The sequence below is a fragment of the Taurulus bubalis genome (genome assembly GCF_910589615.1).
Source record: "Taurulus bubalis genome assembly, chromosome: 4".
NCBI lineage: Eukaryota > Metazoa > Chordata > Actinopteri > Perciformes > Cottidae > Taurulus > Taurulus bubalis.
The window spans coordinates 30,134,563-30,156,890 of NC_136592.1; the positions used below are offsets into that span (position 1 = coordinate 30,134,563).

A 22,328-nucleotide genomic window follows, 5' to 3' on the forward strand; every position below is an offset into this window, starting at 1 on the left:
GTGTCAATCAGATGGCGTCCACTAATTGCCTGGAGCTCCTACGCTGTTACAACTGCCCTCTACTCTTTCCAGTGAGGAAATCCCCAGTTACAGAGCTTTAGTGTAAGACGCCTTTTAATAATTAAAAGTATTTCAATGTCTTTCATCAATACATGCTGACTCGGGTCACTTCTTGGTGCAGCCTGATGGTAATCAAGTGTGTCCCTACGATGATTAATTGCAGTAGTCCATGTACATTTACATGGAAAATTGCTCAAAAACTGTGAGCAATTCTGCTAATTACAGTGTAAAGTACTTTGGACCGACACAAGTCTTTATAGAGCCTCTGACAAAATATTATGACTTGTTAAAGACGGATCTAAGAACCAGTCACATGCTGAAAATCCAGCAAAAACGACCCTGCCGACCTGTTGCATCTCCCTCCTTGTTTCAATGCTTCCTCCAAGCCTTCACACTGAACTTGGCAGCCTGTTTAACTTCTGCCTACTACTCCGCCGGTGTTGACCTTGCAGTATTTAGGCAGGCTGCTAACACCTCTCCAAATAGTCGCCAGTGTGTGCGCAGGCTGGTAGCGTGGCCGAGGTACCGAGCTGATGCGTTGTGATGGCACACAGATTGAATGCTTCACGGGTCTCTGGTCCGCGCCCGCTAGGCCGTGTCCCAGTGCTGCTCCCCCCCCCCCCAGTGCTCCGCTCTGCGAGGAAGTGATGTAAATCTATTGCAAAGGCCTGTTCGCTGCAGCCGGAGATTCACCCTCTCAGTCGTGCGGTCTAAAGATAAGCTGACTCACTGTGCACGATAGGTGAATGCTAAGCAGCGCGGGTGAATCTTATCATGGGTTCTGAAGAGGAGAGAAGTGGGTAAAAGAGGTTTTTGCAAAGCGGCCCATTCCCTACGCCCTAGAAGCGTCCTTCAACCGCAGAGAAAGCATCTCAGACTTCATCAGATGTACAAAAGCATGACAATCCCAATGTGCAGAGCATCAGTGAGAATTACTGAGCGTGAGCTGGAGATCAGTGACCATATTTGCAACATTGTGTTATAGCATGATGTGGGTTTTCTTTTCAACACCAAATATCCCAATTTAGGCACATAGCACCATCTCATGGTCTCACTCAGAAATTCATGTCTAATCAGTGAGAGTACAGTGGAGTGGCGCAAACGACACTCGTGCTGTCTAGATGTCTTAAAGGGGACTAATAGTTTAAACGGTATGCTCTCTGAACATACTTGAATGAGAACAAGCAAAACCGTACTGTCAATAACTCCACTGTGATGTCATGCTGGCTCTTTCAAGACCAAAAACAAGAGGTAAAATGTTCCAAACCCTTTGAAGTGCATTCTTGGTTTTTGTAGCCGTACAATTGACAGCATTGGCACACGCAGATAGCATTTGCACACCCCTAGAGAGCCATGTGTGCCTCCTGAGGTATCTTGTGTGATTTGTTAATTCAACTGCACTGCATGGGGTCGCCATCAGCTGCGGTGCATCCTCTCCTTTTTCATCTGAACAGCTGAGACGTTAGAAATGGGCAACATCTTCAGACAAGCCGATCAATATTTCACGTACTGTTATATATTCCGCTACCATACTAAATACTTTGAAGCACGCGATCAAAGCTGACTGTGCCAGCCGCCGGCGTGAGACAGCTCCAGCTCCAGATATATATATACAGTAAAGACACACGCTGCACAACTAGATGAATTATTAACTCCTCTCACTGGTGCTTGAAGTGTGGCGGGGCTGCAAAGTCATTTAACAACAGCTGCTTCAAACCGTCTCAGAGCAGAGGATGTGGCAGGCTGCGGAATACCGTAATCTGCCTCACGTAGGCTGAAAATAGAGCCTTTGATAAGATGTCGCCCTCTGATAAAAGTAGGCTCGAGTTGAACTTGTAATAATGTATGGGTTTGGTGTAGACGTGGCTTCACGGGCGCAGGGTAATGCATGGACTGCAGAAAAGGAATATTTGTCCAAAACCCCACCCACCCCTTCAAAACCCAATTATGAAAGCAGCTCTACGATTATTGTGTGACACAGTGAGCTGGAGAGTGTGTGCATGTGAATGTTAAGTGAGTGCTCAGCAGCGTGCAATCCGTTTCCATATTCCTCCCTCAGTTCTCCGCCACTTCCATCTCTCACACCTTGACTTCTTGATTATGATGACAACCATATGTCAGTCTGTCTGCCGTCTACGCAGTCCAAACGGAGAGCCATCAATCCTCCAGGTTGGATGCGAGCACAAACAATTTTTATGTACAAAATGAAGCATGAGCCGTTTACCTGTGTCGGCCATTAACAAGGAATGTTATTAGCATCCTTTAGGCAGATGCTTCCTCAAGATGTCACTTCAGCACACTGATGTGTGAGCTTCATCTGTCGCTAACGCTAAACATGTGGCAGTGCATGCAGCCACTGAGTGTAATACACTGATTGGCTATGATCGCAGCGCAGCAGGCAAACAAAAAAAAGCTGTGGATCAACACTAATGGACTGTCTCTCTTTCTCCCTCTCACTTCCTCAAATCCACAGCACATTTTGCTGAGGCAGATGTGTGATGGTGAAACCCCATTACTGCCGTCTCAATGAGAGCCCTGTGTCTGTTTCCCCCTGCGGTGGTCCCCAGCAGGGCCTTATCTGGGCCTGTGCCGTCGGACATGCTAGATGGGCGCGATAACCTCCATCTGTCTTCATGACTGTCCGGCCTTTATTGCTTTAGGAGAAGTGCTGCTTTCACAAGCTTTGCTCGGCCAGGAAAACCAATATTTGTTTCTGCATTCAGGCCTGCGTGATTTGTAACATCCGGGCGGCTTTGCATTTATTTCCCTTGCCAGGTTAACATAATGTGGGATTCAAGAGCACATGCGTCCTCTCAGCTCACTATGAAGCATCTGATTTTAATTCATAAAGCGCCTGTGAACCGAATATCATCTTGAAAGAATATTACCATAATAATATGACTTTAAATAAGTTTTGTTCGTGCACTTTTGGGTAATGTAAGTAATAAAGAGAGCAAAGAGTCTGCAGCCACAGCAGCACAGAGGGTGTAATTAGGCACAGCAGTGCTTTGAGCTAAATGCTGACAGCAATATGGGCAGCTGTGGATCCAGAGGTAAAGCGAACGTCCGCTCATCATAAAGGCAGGGGTTCATTTCTTGACCGTCGTGCCATAGTGTCCATTAGATACTACAATCAAAGACTGTCTGTTGGTTCTGACAGGAAGGTGGCACATTGTATAGTCACCACTGCCACCTGTGTATGAATGTGTGTGTTAAACCTTTTGAAACCCGAGGCTCATATATGGTCCTTTTTTTACTTCTGTACTTTGTTCAAGTAGTCGTATGAACCCCATTGAGTTATGTTACTTGTATTATTTTATATCATTTTTTTTTAGAATTAAATATTAATGTCCAGCATGATCTAAGCTAGATTTCCCAAAAATGTCTTTTGAAGCGGTCGCCAACTTTTACAAACTCCATGGTTCAGGCCCTTACCAACATCCCACATACTATACATACAATAGGACACCTTTTTGGAAAGGTTAGGACCTAAATAATCCTAATCTGCAAAACCAAGCTTTGACATATTGGGAAGGTGTTTTAATCGAAAAAACGTGTCGTTCGGTTAAAAAATAGAAAGGTTGCTTGTTTTATGACAATACATTGTCTCACTAGAGACTGCTGGGTATTAACATTTGCATAAGCCTTCCCTCTTGCTGTGTGATGTGTTTCTAGAAATGTGGGGGATACACGTAAGTCACAGGAAGCGGATATGTGAGACAGAGAGGAAAAAAAGAAACCTCCGGCCGACTTGTGATTTTACAGGTACTAATATGGAGTTCGTAAGGATTTTGATTGCTTTGTTAGACTCCCACAAGCCTGTACGGTTACTGAGATGTGTTTGTTAGGGGAATCTGACTTTGTAAAGGGTATTTATCATGGATTTGGTGAAACCTTACGGCCGCCGAGGCAAGCTGACGGAGCAGCAGTATAGTCGGCGGAGTTTACGTAAGTACTTCAACTTAACGGCTACTTTAATTATGTTTTACACCATATGTATCTTCTCACAAGGGTTGCGGAACTGTAGAACTTTAAATGAAGTTAAACAACGATGTGGTTCCGGAGATAATTAAGGAAACGTTCAAACAAAATAAAATAAAAAATTGTCCGATAATAGGCGCGGCTGCCTTGAGAGGTGGGTGAATGCAGCCCATTTCCCATCAATACTAGTTCATTTAGAATATATCATGCACTTAAGTTTAACATGCTTATGTTTGCTAATCCATCACTAAACAATAACCAGTCATCCACCAAAGCATTGAAAATAAATCAGCTTTTGACCAGATGGCGCTAGACGTAAAAGGTCAGGGAATCATCAAAGTTATTACAATTCATCCCCTGAGGACTATGCGTGTCCATACTAAGTTCCATGATAATCCATCCAATAGTTATCGAGATGTTTCACAAGAAAACTAAAATGTCAACCTCGTGCTTGTGCTAAAGGAAAATAATCAGTGACCTACTGGTGACGCGATACAGGGAGAGTCAGGGAGAATTGACAATCGATTCAATAGTCAAGGAATGTACTATGATCCACAGATGTCAACCTCACGTTCATCGTGTAGCTGCAGAGTTTCTTGTTAAATCCACCATTGACTGAGTTACGTAACATCCTTCCGCCCACATAACTGTCAAAGCGGTCAGGATCCTCCTTCCTTCTACATTTCCAGGTATTATTCTCGTCATCTTGTCCGATTGAAGTATGACAAATAAACAAAAGCGTCTTCTCACACTGCTTGGCTGCTTGGCTCATTTTCCTGGGTCGTCATGATATCAATAACTCTTCAGACAATGGATGTCTTGTTTGTTCACAGCAGGGGTCCCTCACAGGGAGTCTCACAACTGAGGGAACTCAGTCTGCTGTCAAACATCTGTCGTATCCCTGCAGGAAGGAATTTAATTTGATGGTCCTTAAAATTCTTCTAATCATTTTTCCCAATGATTCAATGAACCATCAAGCTAGCCCCCTAATAGATTTATTATCTCAGGCAATTTGATTAAGTTTAATGTGGCCTCCGATCTACTGAGAGCTTGAAACAGAGCAACTGGTGTCATCCATTCCTTTGTCCTCAACGACACTATAAAAAGCTGATGAATCACATGCTGACGTTTAGATTGGAGACTGTTAATATCTACTTTGGTCTATTGAATGTTAGATTACAGAACAGTGACACTTATTTAATTTCACTCCCAAAATGATACGGTCCAGCATCTCTAGCTTTCGCTGTGATTGGCTGTCATCCACAGGAACAAGTTGCATGTTTTGATTCTGGCCCCAATGCGTTGTTTTTAAAAGCTTTATGATGTTTGTATCATCAGTAGTATTGCAGGGTTTGATTAAATACTGAAGTACAAATTTACTGTATATTATTTTCAGGGAACAGTTTGAATTTGTTCTATTAAGTTCGACCTAACTGAGCATAAAGACTGGAAACAGCCTGATAGTCTTTGTACACGTAAAAAGTTAAATAAATAAACAACAACAATAAAAAAATCAAGAGTCAAGGAATTCACTGCACACTCTCAAGAAACAACAAAATATGAATACCTCCCAAAATGCCGAACTATTCCTTTAAAACCCAATTTGACCCTTAAACGATTTCTTGTCTCTCACCATGGTAATATTATTATTCTCATTTAATTGTCTTTTCTGATTAATTCTACCTCTTTAAGTCAAATTCGGCTCTCTAATCTTCTGCTTTCAGACAAGATTACATAACATCAATGGAGTGTCAGCACTACTTTCTTGCTTGTCACAAAACCAAAGATACTTTTCACCGTTGGAATAAGCTTCTTGAAGCTTTTAAGACAGTGCCTCAAAAGAGATCAAAAACAGAAAATATAGGACTTTATATATCAAAGCATTAATGACTGAGATTAATTGTTAAATCAGGGTTTGCGATGACATTATTTTTGCATGGAGTTTGGGTTATTCTAATTATACAAATCCTTCTGCCTCCCTCTTTAATGTCTATGACACACACTAAACCTCATCATCCTGGTGACACTGGTCGTCTTTTCTGTAATAATGGCGTGAAATGTAGTATATAGTGCGTTGACACTGTATGTGTGTATGTGGATTTTATGTACGCAAGAAATGCCCCCATGTATACCACATTAACAAAAATGTATGAGCATGCAAAAATGAGTTTACTGCACATACCCACAATGCACTGCGAGTCTGGGTGCTTTGAGACCAGACGCCAGCCATGTGAGATTTGGAGCCAGGCTATAAGTTGTTAATATGTCACTTTTTTTGATGATTTCAGGTGAGAAAGTAGGCATTGAGATTCCCCAATATGTGGTCGGTTCATCTAAATACGGGTTGTTTTGCCGTGTTTGTTTTCGGAGATGTGACGGAGCCGCTGGTGGGGAGCCTTGACACCCCACCAGCGGCTGTTGCTTGAGCATACTAGCACATATATTCAGTGTTCAGCAGTCTGCTTGTAAAATCATACTTAATTGTTCATTTAGTATTAGTATGGAGTACATACTGATCTACTACCCATACTGAGTGGTAGATTTGTATGCAATTCTAACACTGCATAACACTGATTAGTCCCTATTTGCTCCATTCTGGAGCTAAATAATGAGTGGATTAATTGGTTAATCAGCAACTATTTTTACAACAGAAATACGACACAAGTTAAAACATGTTACCCATAATTCACATGTTTTTTCCTCCACTGGTTTTGCGCCTACCACTGGGAGTCAGCCTTCTGTCATATGTGAGGATTTTAACTAATAATTTTGTTTTCTAATATCTTAAAATAAACAAAGCCATCAACAACCCGACTCAGACTGCAATCTTGGTGAAGGTATTCAGAGAAGATTTCACAAAAGAAGCAAAAATGCCAATTTGTGCGTGATGGCAATGTGAAAAGAGTGAACAGAAGGAAAAAGGTGACTTCAAAAATAACGATTCCCCACGACAAAGAGGAGTAACTGATGACACATCAAGAAAAATGTGAGGAATTCTTTGAAATAGCCTCCACTCTGTACAATAAAAGCCTGAGTCAGTCATAACTTCAAAGGGAGCTACAGCTGATGTCTCACTTTCTGTGTCCTTGAGCAGAAGACGGTGGCAAAGTGTTGGTCTCTGCATGTTTCTTATTAGTGAACTATCACCATCAGCCAAAGTAATGTCCACAAACAGTGTGAGAGGGAGGATTTTCTCATGCTGTTTTTGTAATTATTTATTTTGGAATGGCCTTGATCTGGCCTGCCCTTCTGGGCATGAACACATTCAATGATGTTCAACAAATGGTGTTTTCCTGGACGTGAGCATTGCAGGAGCATAAGGTTCGGCTGCCTGGATGCACAAAGCCCAGAGAAAACCGTAAGGTCAGCGAGATCAGGAAGCCATGGACTAGTGGCGCCCACAGATGGCCGTAACTAGAGCAGAATATGGTCCCGACCAGTCTGACGGGTCCATGACAGACAGAAGTCAAACAAGAGAAAGTCTGTTTTTGTAAAGAACCCAGTGAGAATATGTTTTCTGATTAGCATGTTTGACAAAACACCGCAGTGTATTTATCCTATGCATACAGCACTACAGTGCATCTGTCTGCCAACCTGAACATAAACATGCTTGCTAGATCCTCTGTGGATAAATCACTGTGCACGTGTATGCTTATTACACTTCACATACATACTTTGCATTTTGCACTATCTATTGTTTACATTTAATTTGCTTAATTAATGAATACACTCTGCAGCTGTAAATATATTTCATTCCAGTTAGTTGTATTCTATTTTATTGTGTATATATACATTTATATATATATTTTACTTTATTTTTATTTTATTTTGTATATATATTCATCCCTGTTGCTTATTTATATATTTTATCTTGTGTGTTTATTTGTATCTTCAAGTTGCAAGGCGCTACTACGACAACAAATTTCCCCTTGGGGATTAATAAAGTATCTACCTACCTACCCACCTACCTACCCACCTACCTACCTACCCACCTACCCGCCCACCTACCTACCTACCCACCCACCTACCTACCTACCTACCTACCCACCTACCTACCTACCTACCTACCTACCTACCCACCTACCTACCTACCTACCTACCTACCTACCTACCCACCTACCTACCTACCTACCTACCCACCTACCTACCCACCTACCCACCCACCCACCTACCTACCTACCCACCTACCTACCTACCTACCCACCTACCTACCCACCCACCTACCTACCCACCTACCTACCTACCTACCCACCCACCCACCTACCTACCCACCTACCTACCCACCTACCTACCTACCTACCCACCTACCTACCTACCTACCCACCTACCTACCCACCTACCTACCTACCTACCTACCCACCCACCTACCTACCCACCTACCTACCTACCTACCTACCCACCCACCTACCTACCCACCTACCTACCTACCTACCCACCTACCTACCTACCTACCCACCCACCCACCTACCTACCCACCTACCTACCCACCTACCTACCCACCTACCTACCTACCTACCCACCTACCTACCCACCTACCTACCCACCTACCTACCTACCTACCTACCTACCTACCTACCCACCTACCTACCTACCTACCCACCCACCCACCTACGACCCACCTACCTACCTACCTACCTACCTACCTGCCCACCTACCTACCTACCCACCCACCTACCTACCTACCCACCTACCCACCCACCTACCTACCCACCTACCTACCTACCTACCCACCTACCTACCTACCTACCTACCCACCCACCTACCTACCCACCTACCTACCTACCCACCCACCTACCTACCCACCTACCTACCTACCCACCCACCTACCTACCCACCCACCTACCTACCCACCTACCTACCTACCTACCTACCCACCCACCTACCTACCCACCTACCTACCTACCTACCCACCTACCTACCTACCTACCCACCCACCTACCTACCCACCTACCTACCTACCTACCCACCTACCTACCTACCTACCCACCCACCTACCTACCCACCTACCTACCTACCTACCCACCTACCTACCCACCTACCTACCCACCTACCTACCTACCTACCTACCTACCTACCTACCCACCTACCTACCTACCTACCCACCCACCCACCTACGACCCACCTACCTACCTACCTACCTACCTACCTGCCCACCTACCTACCTACCTACCCACCTACCTACCTACCCACCTACCCACCTACCTACCCACCTACCTACCTACCTACCTACCCACCTACCTACCCACCTACCTACCTACCTACCTACCTACCTACCCACCTACCTACCTACCTACCTACCTACCTACCTATGTCTTTCCCACATAACTAAGCCTGTTCACAATACTGACAATGAAGCAGTCATACAGAACACACATCCAATATGGACGTCTGCAAGCAGTCACCTTTTCTCCCACAAGAAACTGGCAACAGCAGCGAGACACAGGTGCTTGTTCAAGGTAATACGTCTCCCTTCACTACAAAATGTTCTGATTTTCATTTGCTGACATATGGGTGCAGTAAGTGGAGTGAAAGCAAACTTCATCTGGTTCAGAAATCCCTTTGATTCTTTGATTCATGTGATGAGTTGAGGTTATTTATGGCCTCGCAGGCATTTGCAAATAAAAGGAAATAGTAACCACACACACACACACACACACACACACACACACACACACACACACACACACACACACACACACACACACACACTAGACATCGCTTGTTCCAGCTTCGCCGATGTGAGAATTCTTCATTATTTTTTATCAGTATTTTAGACAAAACAACTTCTCGATTAATTGAGAAAATAATGGGTTGTATATATTTTGTTAATGAAATTGATTGTCAGCTGCAGTCCTAAATCTGTTACTTTCTTCAGTCATAACACAGCAGGTTGTTGCTATTTGACTTCCTGCCTTGTATTAGTTGTGGCTGAGATCCCGGCTAATCAAATCCCAGCTCGCCTGTCCAGACAGCCAGCCGCTGGCCCGCCGGCTACAGCCCCTCCACAGATAATGTCACTTCCTCTGAAAACAAACTGATCTTGTTACCAGGCATGGTCACTGTTATCCGTCACAGCAAATAACACACACACACACACAAAAAAAAACTATATTTGAACTGTGGTAAATACTAAAAAGACGGCAATGCCGGCTGACAGGCAGAGCAAATGTTTTGTTCAGGGAGAAGTGATAGTGTGAGTTATAGCCTCCTTCTGGAATCTGGACATTTCATTTGATAGTGCAAACAGTAAGACAAATGTTTGTATGGAGATTGTTTTTCATTTACTTTGTTCCTCCACGGTGATGGCAGTGGACACATCTGAATGTGTGCACGTGTCAGCAAGGAGAGCCGCGCAATGATGAATGTGAAGAGACGGGACGCGTTAAAAGCGCCGTGCATTAAAGAGAAAGAAAGACGTACAACTGTTCGCCTGCAGCATGATTGGACAAACGGGTGGAACTCGGTCCTTGTCAGGTGTCACAAGAGCTCCGGGCGCCAAATGGAGGGCCATCTATTTAGCAGAGCTGCTGCGCTGAGGCTACAGATGAACCAGAGGGGAAGGTACGGTAAATGCACCTTTACTGCAAGCCTGTGTGTGGCAGGAGAGGATTCAACCGACCGATACCACAATGTCGGAAGATTAAAACACACACGGGGACAATTGTACTCCACTGGTCAACAGTGGAAACGACTGCAATGATAATGAAACAGAGTGTAGGAACAAGATGATCGGACTGGAGGGGGGGGAGGATTGAAAAATATAGAGCCGATACATTCTGTGTTCTCATTAGCTGCTGCTAAATTAGAGTGACCAGATTCGTCGCTTACATTTACGTTTCGGCATGGCTGCAGATGTCATGTGCAAGGTGCTCAGTGTTGCCAGATTGGAAATGGCGAAGTATCGTACCAAAGGCTCAAAATGGTCGTCATTTGAAGGATAATTATCGCGCAAAATCCCGGACGTTTTTGGAATCCCAACCGGACGCTTTTTTTAGGTCTCGAAAAGAGGACATCTGGTCACCCTAGCTAAATAGACCTTCATAATGATGTACAGTAAGATATCTAGCACACACACACACACACACACACACACACACACACACACACACACACACACACACACACACACACACACACAGCCAGCAAGCTGGTCTCTGCCAGCGTTTTGTGAAGTAAGCCCAAGAATCAATGACAGGTCATTGTGTTACACAAAAGCAAAGACTTCAACTTCTTCGTTTTGACTTGAACCATTTCTGACACGTACAACTATTTTGGGTGACACACAGACAAACTGTGGAACAAAGTCTGCGGCGAGACACTTGGGAGCATCTGAGCGTAGCAGACAGCGAGCTATTTCTCACGATCACCTTCACACACACATACACACACACACACAAATACTATCCGACTTTGTTTGGACAATCTAGCTGGTCAACCACTCTACAGATTTCAGATGAGCTTTTACAATCACCCTTCTCTGTCACCTTGCAACCCCAATTTTATCTGGCTATTCCATGGAGGCAAGTAGTATTAACATGCAGGTAAGCGCCAGCTTTCCCCTCAATGTCCTCAAGGACTTTTTTTTCATGCATATGCCCCTCTCTTTCACTGCTCATCTTGCATGTGCAGCATATGCACATAAAAGGTGTAACGGGAACTTAAAGCTAACGCGGAAGAGACAAAAATTGCAGTTCCTCCAATGGCCAATCGAGGCTCGTTCCAAAATCACTTAACACTGTGTGTATGTATGTGTGTATATATATATGTGTATGTGTATGTATGTATGTATGTATGTGTGTGTGTGTGTGTGTGTATGTATGAGGGTGTGTATCTGCGTATATACTCCTATGTATTGTTATTTTTATTTGTATGATTATATGCATGTGTATCTTTTATATACATGTATTGTACACACATGTTTCTTTCTATGCATATCTAGAAAAATTGATAAAAAAAAAAAGACTGAGTCTAAAAGCAAATAAAAATCCGGTGTCCAGCGTAAGAGCAAAACGTAGTGTGTGTGTGTGTGTGTGTGTGTGTGTGTGTGTGTGTGTGTGTGTGTGTGTGTGTGTGTGTGTGTGTGTGTGTGTGTGTGCTGATAAAATAAGGAGAGGAGGAGAGAGTAGGGAGATAGAAAGAATTAAAGGATTGCCCACAGAGCAACACAAACGGGACCTCCTCCCATTTATTTCATTTCCTGCCACCGTCATTCACTCATTAATAAGCAGTTTGGAACAGAGTGACTCAGCGTTAAATCAAAGCTTACTCCCAGCTCGCTCATTATGTCAGGGACAAAGTGAGACAGACAGTCCACAGAGACCAGCTGTCCTCCAGTCAATGACAGGCGTCCCTACGGAGAGATGAAGCACGGCAGGTAAGTGTGCAGCACGCTCACGGACACACACCTGGAGTACAACTACTAAAGAAATGAGATTTTCTCCGATGTTCACAGTCATGAGTAGTGAACACAGCTGTGTGGGATTTCCTGTGGAAGCTCAGTATTAATGTTAAAATATCCTTCAGTCCTATCACCCACACAAAGAGCCGACACTGGGCTGCTTGGCCAGGCCTCATATCTACTTAATGGGAACTTTAATGCCACCATCTATACCACGTGTATCTATATTAACATGTCTACAGGCACTGTGTGATGAATATGCAGCTAAAGTGCACCTTGACTATAGCGTGCCCTACTTTAGAGATCTTTGATAGCTTATGGGAGCTGTTTGAAAAGTATCACTGAGCGTCCCTCTAATCCATTATTCCTCTGTGTCGTATTTGCTCACGATCAAATTGTTGCTGCGGCAGCGCAGTTGCGTAGAGACGGGCCAGGAGGAAGAGGCCACGTTTCAGAGCGACCAACTCTTGTAACAGTTCAGCGGGTACGCCTCGGCGGTGCAGAGGAGGAGAGGTGGGGGGGGGTGAAGGGTACAGACTACCAGTAGAAAGTAGGGAGGGCTGGGGAGGAGAGATAGTGCGGGATTTGTCGAGAGTTTAGCAGACATGAGGAGAGCTCCTGAGGGCCGTCGGCACACAGCCTCTGCTCTGTCAGCTCTCACTCATTCTCTCATCTTTCTCTGCCCCCCCCCCCCCCCCATCATCATGCAGATTCACTAATCTGCTTTTGCTCCCTTTGCTCACGCAGTCCACACATCTTATTTACGCTTCGTATCTTTCTAATACAGCGTCTCCCTTTCTCTCTGGGTGTCTCTTTTTTGTTGAGCGGGTATGAAGTGCATACAGAGTTGGCATCAAGGCCTCGGAGAGCTATCAGAAGGAGACAGGCCCTCCCTGGTTGTCTCGCCTTGCTACAGATTGATATCAAGTCTGCTGGAGGACACACTATGTGTGTGTGCGCCGACTGACTGTGTGTTCGTAAAGAACTGTGCGTCTGCGCAAAGCAGGCCTGACACAGAAAGCGACAGCTCGCCCGTTAATTACTCAAACTAATAGAGCAGCTGCTGATTCACTCCGGTGTCAGTCAGCTTCACAGCGGGACGGGCTCGGGCAGGACATGTGAAGCATTAAGACGGACGCTCTGTGACTTCGGACAGAGGCTAAGTGAGGTAAAGAGAAAAGCCAGGAGACTGATGTAGTCCAAGGACTTCAGCTGCCTCTGGATGACAGCAGACACAGGAAGCATTCAGGGTGCTTTCAGGATAATAAAAAAAAAAGGTTCCCTGACATAAAATGTGATGAAGTTCTTAAGAGGACTTTAAAGCCCAATTTCTCAATAATTATCTGTGCGATCTATGAGATAATGCGATTGGTTGTGTGTGTGTGTGAATGTGTCTGTCCATGGCTAATCTCTCGTACTGCGGCACCAAACTGCACCATATTGTGGGTGGCCAGTTATGGTTGCACGCTCAAAAACCTCGCACGGTTGGATGGACTCAAGCTTTTTCAAAACACCTTTTATTGCCTGTTTTACCCTCCTTGACTCCTCACTCACGACCTTGAACCTTCCCCCGGCCGGTAGGGGCCACTAGTGATAGCACACTGCACCTCCGCCCTCCGCCAGGTGTGTCTGGTTGCTACAGACAACACCTGGCATAGACCAGAACTTCACTGAGTGCACCTTTCAAGTTGCTTCTGATTTTCATCTGAAAGAAATTTCTCTTGCTTTCTAACTAACGTCTCCTCCGTATCCCCCGAGTCCCTCCTTTGCCAACTAGTTTCCATGGCAACATGTCCGAAGACAAACCGTTCCACTTTAAGTTGACACAAAATACGCAGCAAGAGCGGTAAGTTATCTAATGAAAGACAACATTTCTGTGAGTGAACTGAGAGGGACCAATAACATGCGCTGTGCGCCCAGCTGATCGAGTCCATCACTCTTCTGACGGTGATCTCCGGTATAGAATTACATTTCTTTTAACTGACACTTTTTATCCAAAAGCGACTTACTTTTTTGCTCTATACACCACAGACACAGCAACAGGGAGCAAGTAGGGGTTAAGTGTCTTGCTCAAGGACACAAGGACTAGCAGAGCCGGGGCCGGGGCGCGAACCACCAACCCTCTGATTGAAAGATGGGCATGCTAACCACCGTCACACAGAATGTGGGCTGCTGGTGAGGGACAGTACGAGTGAGAGGCCGACGAGCCTCGCGTGAGGGGATGGTCGTCCTGTCTGAACTTACGCTAGAGCTTGAGGTGATTAGGTTGTTCAGCTGTAGTAGAGACAGCACTGAAGGGGCAGGTAGAAAATCCACGGCCCGCCACTGCTTTTCATGATACAGTGTTGGGTACTTAGCACTACACAATGGCGTCCTGACTAAAGAGTCCACGGTATAGTGAGTAGTGATTAGTTTTGGCCACAGCCACGAATTCTATTACATTCTAATGTTGTTGTCTTTGGAAACCAGCTTAATTGAATATATGTGGAAATGATTTCTAATGGTTCCTAAATTATGGCAAAGAAATAAACACCCTAAGGCCGGAGATAGTCTTGCTTTTTAACGGCACGTTCAAGCTGTTCAAACCAACACTCCAAACACACGGAGGATCGGCGAGGCAGCGCCATGCGCACACAGACGCATGGTAGCAGCAAGTGTCACATGAATTAAACATGAATGTCTTTGCACATGCGCATTACACAAGGACGGCATTTTCCTCCAGCTATGTACACTCAGCATGACATTGCATTTGTGGTCTTTGTTGGATGACTATTTTTGATTTTGCTTCACAATTTAACCAGTTTATTGTGGCAGGCCTCGTGAAAAGATCTGCAGCAACTTACTATGTGGGTCTTGTCCTCTCCTACTATACAGCACACATGCAACACATACCATGATGTGGTTTTCACAGCAAACAGGTGATAACTTCATGCACAACAAGTGGACTTTGCATGCTTCACCATTTGAAAATCATGCAAGTCATAAGAATATTTACTAGTTGTGTAAATACTATGTTTATAATGCAAGATAAGCAATTAAAGTAGGGCCACTTACCTGCACACAGAGTACAACACATGGGAATTGTAAATGGAGGCAATGGGTAACGCGTGTGTGTGTGTGTGTGTGTGTGTGTGTGTGTGTGCGTGTGTGTGTGTGTGTGTGTGTGTGTGTGTGTGTGTGTGTGTGTAGGGCTCGGGGGAGACAAAATCGATGAAGATACAAGGCCATGAATGCAAAACAGACGTGTCCAAATGCTGCAAAGGATGGCAGAAGGGCTTCCCAGAATTCACCAGTCAGCATATCTCTTTACAGCATCTTTGCATTCATGATATAATTGTGGCATAAGCGTTTCTGAGGAGGAGATGGATTTGTGAAGCTGCCCAGGAGAGGGCGCTCTTCGCTCGATGGCGCACAAAAGAGCACATGCACACAGACATGGACGCACACACACACACATCTACACAATGCAGTGTCTTAATCATATTCGACCAGGAGGGGATACCAATCTTTTCACGGCCATTATTCTCAAAGTCTCTTTTAATCTTACTGGCTCTTTATCATTTTCCCTCTTCTTTGCTCAAGCCCTCCACTAAATCCTTCAACTCGTGTCTCTGGGCCTCACACACACACACACACACACACACACACACACACATGGCCGAACTCACTGATGCTCATGCCGTCCGTTTAGTATAAATACAACATACCAACATCATCCAGTCAGGAGACAGAAGTGACGCTTATTGAAATTGGACACAATGCGGTCTTTGCATCTACTGACGCTGCGAGAAGTGTTGCCATGGGAACAGGATGCCAAGGTAGACATTGTATGGACACTGAAGTTGTTCATAACTCTGCGCCGGTATGTGTGCGTGTGTGTGTGTGTGTGTGTGTGAGCGCACCTTGCTGAAGTCGATTCAGCAAAGGCTCCGTCGCGTATATTTACGTGGCTGAATGATGATCTATGAACTTGGGTGAAAGTAGTTTGAGGTTTGATGATGCATCGCTTCTGAGTATTCAAGAGAGGCGCCATGCACTCGGTCTTCCTGACAGCGCAATCAATCAGAATGAGGACATTTTCGTGTTGGAGCGACGTTTTGTAAAAAAAAAACAAATGGAACTTGCAGAACAGTCGCATGCATACAATGTAGAGGAGATGCACTCGTGTATCAACACGCACAAACACCACGAAGGAAGACAAGACAACTCGCTCGCTTTCCCAGACCAGCATCTGCTAACATACCTCTGGAAACGTTTCGGAGACTTCACACATCCATATTCATAAGGTCATTACGAGGTTATGTTGTTCACTCCGTGAGAACATCTTGTTCTTAACCCAGTCGAGAGGCGCACCCCTGGGTCCTCCATATTCATGCAGCTCTTCCCAAACCACCTCGACTAAACACACAGCCGCTCGTCCTGCTGAGAAAGTTCAGTCTAAAAGGCAGAAACGTTGGCTCACATTTGTAAATCCCTTCACGCACTTCTCTGTAATTGATTGAACTTCCGTGGCACAAAAAGTGAATTGTTCCATAACGGCGATCCCCACCCATCTGGCACCCTCCAAGTACAGCGGACTGGATTCAAATTTGGGCCAGGTCTGGTTTACAGAACTTTTATGCACGCAATGATTGCAAAACTGCTGAATTACCAGTTTAGTTTGTTGAGTTCCTTATCAGCTTAAGTGCAGATCATCTCGCTTATATGCCCCATCAAACATTAATTTCACGCTGCAAAGATGCCTTGAAGTTATCGGTTATAACTCGGATTTCCAAGCTGCAGCACCTAAAACTCTTTACAAGTTTCCAAATCTTCATCGCCAAGGTCGCTGTGCCCTTGCTCTACTCTTCGACATGTTTCTCCCACACCTGGGGATGGTGTGCAGTTGGCTGTCTAATCATGTGTCGGAGAAACACAAAATTCAAAAAAAGGCAGACATCAGTCAGGTGGCGGAACCAAGTGCAACACACAGGAGCAAGTTCACTGCAGAAGGCAGTTCTAAGATGACAAACTGGCCATGAATCTGACAAATGAGGCAACCGCCGTGCAGGCGACACGCGTCGCTGCAGCATTAGTGAGGGTTTCGTTAGTGGGATGGATGGTGTGAGAGCCCATGCAGTCTTGTTGCAGGCGAGAGGTGAAAAGTAAACGCAAAGAGAGCAGAAGTCATTATTGTGAGGACTAGGCGGTACCTGAGTATATCTCCCTGCTCTTCAATTTCATCAGAAACCTCTTCACACCTGCAATGATGTGAAGAAGCCTGTCATCATCACACGTTCTCAACAGCTGCACACCCCCTTCCTCTGACATGCAAGTGATAGTTAGGCCAGTAGCGGCAGTAAAACCCCTGGATAGTAAGAATCTCAATGATAAAAGAGATCTGTTATATGCATATAGCCGGCAGACGGGGTTTAGAGCCCACAGATGTACAGAGTGCACACAAAAACAGGTAGACAGACATGTGTGACCCACCCGCTGAGCATCCATCCCCCCGGCATCACCACCCGCCCATTACTCCCAGTGACGGGGCTCTCGCTCCTTCTGCCTCTGCACTGCGTGGGACTGGTGTGTTTACTGGAGAGGGGACATCTGTTGGGTCCTTACCTGTGTTCCTGTCTGGTAAGATACAGCAATGCTTCTTCAGTATGCCTGGCAACACCTTCCAAGAAACAACAAAGCAGGAGAGAGATTGAGAGAGAGGAGGGAGAAAGAGAGAGAGGGAAATATGTTTATATTATCAAAGCAGATACACAGGAGAAGCTCAGAGGAAAAAGCACAGAGCCATGCTGATAGCCACAAATAAGAGGCACCCATTTCTCACACCGTTTGCATTAAAAGAAGCTGCTCTCATATTTATTGAAGACCTTTCTTCTGCACCGCGATTCGAGCATTGGAGCACTAAATGATGGTCCCGGTGTTCTGAAGGTTCATTTTCAATGTGTACCTCTGATTCAAAGTACAAACAGTCAAAGGTGGGTTAAATGGCGTGTGAAGGAAAATACAATACGCTAACAATCCATTGGGACGGAACAGCACAGAGATAACAAACATATATATATATATATATATATATATATATATATATATATATATATACACACACATACACACACCCAGGGCCAATTTTAGAAGCTTTCTCTGCTCCATTGCTTCGCTGTGCCTGGAAGTTGTAGCAGCAAATACTTACAACGGACAATTATTGCAACACTCACAAGGCAGAGGATGTCATATTTATCAATAATAATATTACAATCTATTCAGCGAGAAGTTCACACAACATCTAAAATCGATCCAAAAGTTGTATCTTAGCTGCCGATCTGTTGCTACCATCATCCGTCTTTTTTTCTCTGCGGACCTGAAAGTTAAAACGAAGTATCCTGTTTTAACGTCTTTGTGAGGTGACAGTTTTGTTAGGGTTTGCTGGGAATCTGAATGTCATTATTGGTGCTCACAAGGCACACGCATGCAGAATACCCGCTGGAAATAGGCACTAAAACATAGAAGGAGATGTGTAGGTGGCTCAGCAGATGCCATCGAAGCCTCTTTTTTTCTCGTCTCTGACTGACAGGTTAATTATTGTCCAGAATGACTTCTTTTGCTCTGCTCCATTTTTCCTTGTGAAAGTGTGAACGTTCCTTTTGCATTGGCACTTATCTCAGGCTCCTGCTTCTCTCCGGGACCGAACAAGACCGATCAGATAAGTGTCCCTTCTAATTAAGGAGAGGGGGCATTCATATAAAAGGTACCTCTTAAAAAGCGAGAAAAGACCAGGAACATTAATGAGAAATGAACTCTAATGGCTTGTCTCTGGGGGTTATTCAAAGATAGATCAACCCACTGCATCATTCATACAGGAGAAGGGCCTCAAGCACAGACTCCTGTCATCCAATTTCATTTTCTTTATCCACAGCATATGAAGGGGAGAAGTAATCCTGCATTACTAAATACCACTTCCATGCATTTCATTTGTCCTGTGAGTACCACCTGTTCATGTGGAGGTGTACTTTCATGAGACTCCATCATTTGTATAATCAACGCCAATACAATTGAGGCTGAGTGGGAATGTTCCATTCACAAAAATGTTACCACAGTGTCATTAGTGTATTTGAAGACCCGAAACAATGACCTGAATCAAATCCACAGTAGAGTTCAATGTGACGCACATAGGCATAGAGACAGAGCGGCGTGACTTCTTTCCAAAGCCAAGAGGTTCATGAGTAGTATGGGAGGCGGTCAGGGGCGAGTGACAATCCCGAAGATATTAGACTTGGGAAGTAGCGGACGGGGTTTCCTTAAATTTCAACGACAAAAACTAGGATGAAGAGAAAAGAAAAATAACAAAATCTCACACTCACAATAACGCCCTCATAAAGGACTGGCTCCATCCCAGAGGGTCAGGGGGCAGCCCAATGGGAGAAGGGACGACCCGCTGTGGGCCAACTGTGTCCTGAAGGCGATGACACCCACAAGAAAAAGATACGAAAACTGAATGTAAGGAGACGTAAGAAAGAAGAAAAAAGAGGGGGTAGACTCCATAAGCCCTCTCCAGTCGTCTCCTTTCTAGACACCATACTATTAATGTGTTCATTTAAATATTTATGTAAAAATACTTTTACAATAAGAATTATATGATGTAATGTATTTAATTTGGATTATTTTTCAAATCATTATTGCTATTTACTTTTGTTATTATTAGTAGTTATATAACTAACGAATCAACAATATTAAAACCACTATATATTTATTTATGTATTTATTCATCAAGTTATCTATTTTTCTCTCTCCTCACACCAACCTGCACATTACTGCTCAGCGCTATTAACATACAGTGTGAATACGAGGCACTTACACAACAACCTTTTGCACACAAAACACCTACAATACTAACAGAATCACACAAATCATAACATGTTTCATACATCTTATGCTATTATCTGTGCATTTCATGTTACACCTTTATTAGTGTAAAATAAATAAAATGTCACTGTTTGTTTGATGAAAATAAAAAAGACTGAGGAACATTATATCCAACCATGATGGACGAGTGAGGAAAACCCCTGAGCATGAATGTGAAAGCCACAAGTTATCTTAAATGTATGTGTGACTCTTGGATAAGTCCAATGTCTTGATGGACCATCACAAACATGTTAAGCATCCCTTAGAATATAATAATGTATCTTCAACTTAACCCAAACCATTTTCACTAAGGGGCTACTGTATTCATTTTAACTGCTATGTTTTGATAGGTTTTTGCAGCAACTGCATTCAGAGATATTCATTCTAAGCGTACAGTTGTCAGGTGGTAATGACATTTAATTTATGCTGCGTTCCATCTTCTTAGATATTAAAGTTGTTTAGAAGTATATTCACCAAATATATTGTGTTCTATAGAATTTGGTAAAATTTGCTTTTCCACAGAGTAAATGCGTTGTTGCATAATTAAATGTAATTAATCATGATTACCTTATTGTGTGACAATGTACTTTTGTACTTCACAGGAGAGACTTGGCAAAGCAAACACATTGCTGTCGTTATTGTAGAGATTTCTAATGAAAACAGTTTGCTGGACTGAAGCACATCCTTTGCACGCATTGCCCTCAATTCCAGGCAACACAATGCTATCCAGCAAGCAAGTGTAAAATAAACCTGGTGTGGTAGAAACAAATATCTCTGCAGAGATAAGAGATACAATGACTGATTTGTAATGACTCAAACAGCTGCATGATGTACAGTTATAATTGATGCTGGCTGGCAGACTTGTACTGGAGGAGTGTGGAAAACGAACTGTCAGGGACGCTCTTCAGTGTTTCAGAGCTGTCACTTTCCTCCCATCTACACTTCAAAGGGATTGGAGTCTGGATGCAAAGAGTCTAATTTCACATTAGAAAATGCATTGGGCATCCGCTTGTTTGTCTTTTTCGGCTAATCTTGGGATGAGCACAAAAAAGGATTTATGTCACCGCGTTTTAACAAAACAGATTTGTAAGACACACAAGGACAATCCAACGGAAACATATCTGGGACAGCTGGAAATGCCAAAACTGATATTTTGTACAGATTTGTTTTCTCACATTATTCATAGATTTGAATAGCTGGTTTAATACAAAACACAGTCCAATTGTATTTGAACCAGCCATGTTCGAAATTAATAACCTTTTTTTTTTATATCAAAAAGCCTAATACATTTTTCATCACCCATTAAATGGAGAATCTAATTTAACACTTTTTTCAGTTTAGAATTTTGGTGAATGGAAATTCAACAAAATAAATATAGATGCACACAGAGAATCCAAAGCAGTGCCCTCGGGACTAGAGGCCAAATGTTGTGTCTTCAAACTGTTGAGTCAGCGAGTTAATAAAAAGCTCCATTTGACAATGTTGTAGCCGTTTACCAGCATGCTCTTCAATAGGACCGGTTGCCATCCTCTTCTAGCTTGAGGCTGTCAGAAAAAGACTTTAAAAGATTAAGCGGCCCTAAAGTAGATGTTTCCGCTAACTCTCCATATTGTTACATTTCTCCTGGCATACGGGGGAAATGCACAATCGTACAGTAAAGTTTGACTATTTTAGGCGTCAAGCTGTAAAATGAAGCCAATGCGGAATAATTTACTTTTTATTGTCTGTGTCTCGTTTGTTGAAGAATGTTATGAGACAGACAATCTCCAAGATATAGTATAGCTCAAGCCCAACAATAATATTTTCATATATACAGTTTTTAAAATGACTTAACAAATAAAAATGAGACAGCTGAGCCCCAAGACTACAATCATGAATAGCACAGGGAAATTCACAACTGCATCCATTTACGTTATTCGGGAGTCATTTTTTTTAGAATGAACTGAAAATGCATATTTGTTTTTTTTAGACCTTTTTGATTACTGATTTAAAT

At 43.7% G+C, this 22,328-nt stretch overlaps 1 protein-coding gene across 1 annotated transcript in view; it reads right to left on the minus strand.

Annotated features, from left to right (window-relative positions):
* The window catches only part of dlgap2a (discs, large homolog-associated protein 2a), a gene marked incomplete at its 3' end in the record, with an annotated part of 137,644 nt that extends 119,549 nt beyond the window's left edge, over positions 1 to 18,095 (minus strand). The window contains exon 1 of the mRNA XM_079216823.1: positions 18,044 to 18,095. The remainder of the gene's footprint in view (positions 1 to 18,043) is intronic.
* Between the last annotated feature and the right edge of the window lie 4,233 nt (positions 18,096 to 22,328).